The sequence below is a fragment of the Palaemon carinicauda genome, chromosome 6 (assembly GCF_036898095.1).
Source record: "Palaemon carinicauda isolate YSFRI2023 chromosome 6, ASM3689809v2, whole genome shotgun sequence".
Classification (NCBI taxonomy): Eukaryota; Metazoa; Arthropoda; class Malacostraca; order Decapoda; family Palaemonidae; genus Palaemon; species Palaemon carinicauda.
Window position 1 is genome coordinate 20,411,999 of NC_090730.1, and position 2,669 is coordinate 20,414,667.

Below are 2,669 nucleotides of genomic sequence, written 5' to 3' on the forward strand. Positions count from 1 at the left end.
GTCTCATGTAAAATAGTTTGTCTCTTATTTCATGTCTCATGTAAAATAGTTTATCTCTTATTTCATGTCACATGTACAATACTTTATCTCTTATTTCATGTCACATGTGCAATAATTTATCTCTTATTTCATGTCACATGTAGAATAGTTTATCTCTTATTTCAAATCGCATGTAGAATAGTTTATCTTGTTTCATGTCACATGTACTGTATACAGTATTAGTTTGTTTCTTATTTCATGTCACATGTAGAATAGTTTATCTCTTAGCTCATGTCACGAATAGAATAGCTTATCTGATCTCTTAGTTACTGTCACATGTAGAATAATTTATATTTTCTTTCATGTCACATGTAGAATAGTTTATCTCTTATTTCATGTCACATGTAGAATAGTTTATGTCTTATTTCATGTCACATGTAGAATAGTTTATCGTTTATTTCATGTCATATATAAAATAGTTTATCTCTTATTTCATGTCACATGTAGAATAGTTTATCTCGTTTCATGCCACGTGGAGAATAGTTCATCTTTTATTTCATGTCACATGTAGAGTAGTTTATCTATTAGTTCATGTTACGAGTAGAATAGTTTATCTGATCTCTTAGTTAATGTCACATGTAGAATAGTTTATCTCTTATTTCATGTCACATGTAGAATAGTTTATCTCTTATTTCATGTCACATGTACAGTAGTTTATCTTTTATTTCATGGCACATGTAAAATAGTTTATCTCTTATTTCATGTCACATGTAGAATAGTTAATCTTTTATATCATGTCACATGTAAAATATTTTATCTCCTTTTTCATGTCACATGTAGAATAGTTTATCTCTTATTTCATGTCGTATGAAGAATAGTTTATGTTTTATTTCATGTCATGTAGAATAGTTTATCTCTTACTCCATATCACCTGCTAATTAGATATCGTTCAGTCAATATTATTTGTGCTCTAAGATGAGAGGCATCACAGTTTTTCTAATCAACTGAACAAAATCTCTTCACGCAAAACTCACACGCAACAGACTCATTCAATCCAGGAACATCACGTGTTACGAAGCGTCTTCTACTGGCAAGAAGAAGCCACCCTGAAAAAGGGGGATTTAAATTCAAAGCATCAGATTAGCAAAAGAAGAATTCAAGGCAGACTAGGTTTTATACCCGGGTACAGGCGAGGCAATGGTCAGACTGGAAATGAAGGTGTTACCCAAAAAAATGGGAAAGGTAAGAAAAAATAAATAATGGCATGAAAATATATTGGCGTATGAACCCAGGAAATCAGTAATGAAAAACAAGGGCATATATATATAGTTAGATAAAAAGATAAACAATTTAAGAATATAGGATATAGTAATAGCCCATAAATGTATTTTCATATTGGATCCAGAAAATAAAAAACCAAAAAATGACAAATATGTTTTGGATGGTATATTCATAAGTCATGAATCTATTTGAACAATGGCTGCTTACAAAGTTAAGTATCTCCCGCAACAATGTCTTGTTACTTAAATGGAGCTAGGACACCGAGAGACTCTAAGACGCTAAATGGAGATGGATGAATGCCATCGAAACCGAGAGTGATGCGAGAAAGGACTTAGCATTCTTTCCTTCTCCAATTTCAGAGTCGACGCCTGGAAGGAGATAAAAAGTTGTTACTGGGAATGAACCAGTAGTGACTGAGTTCAGAACCTGTAACAGCTTTCGATCTCTCTTATCTTAACGATAATTTCATTCATATCATTTAGAGTGGAATATCTGTTTGAAGGTAAGAAGATTCGACGAAAGATTATTAGACAGGGGTTTAATCTCAGATACTGAAACATTAAGAAAGATTTGCATACGTGCGGTACACTCACAATTAGGAAATGAGATCGATAGTGCTGGAAAATCTGAATGCGTAATTATATAATGAGATGAATGAAATCCTCTGGAACGAACGACTTGCACAATCACTCTTTAACCCCCCCCCCCCCCCCCTCTTCCCAGTCCTTCCCCGTCCCAACGAAAAGAAGAGATTGCAACCACCAGCCTCGTGTGGGAAACTGTAAGCACCTGTTTTCTCGAGCGAGCACGACGCTGGATCCTGGAAGGATCTTCGGGGGGAATGAATGTCCTCCACGGCGTTAACTAAGGATCTGGGCGTGTTGTCCATGTAGCGAACATGGGCGGGAGGTAAGCAATGCAAAGAGGGGGGAGGACCTAGTGACGTCATCAGGGCTTACGAACATGGGCGTGGTTGGAAGTCTGCTATTGGTCGATGAGATTTTCTAAATTGCTTCTCCTCTGCCTGATGGCTCTTCCTGCCGTCTGTCCATCCGTCCGTCGGTTCCCGACGCCGTTTACAAAATCTTCATGGCCGATGCCAATTCTGGGATGGCGTACCACAAGGGTCCTCATTCAGTCTTACGACACCGTGGGAGGAATAATCTTGGATGCCTCTCCTCTCTCTCTCTTAGAAAGATTTTACTAGAGCGATTTTCGTCTCCGACGAAGTGACACGATCTTACTAAACGGGATTGAGAGGGAGAGAGAGAGAGAGAAGTTGGGGGGGAGACCTGTATGCGCCTAAAAAGCTGCGCAGTTGCACGGGTATTACACGAGGCTATTTCGTAAATCTCAACTCTGACCGAGGTTTACTAAAGCTCAGCTCTGCACTCGAGGAACATCAGCAT

The 2,669-nt window shown here is 37.8% G+C and overlaps 1 protein-coding gene across 1 annotated transcript in view; it reads left to right on the top strand.

The window, feature by feature from the left end:
- The first annotated feature begins 2,378 nt into the window (after positions 1 to 2,378).
- LOC137642047 (probable peptidoglycan muropeptide transporter SLC46) overlaps positions 2,379 to 2,669 on the top strand; it is a 38,350-nt gene continuing 38,059 nt past the window's right edge. The window contains exon 1 of the mRNA XM_068374609.1: positions 2,379 to 2,669. This exon is cut by the window's right edge and continues 23 nt beyond it. The gene's annotated coding sequence lies outside the window, so the exon portion shown is untranslated.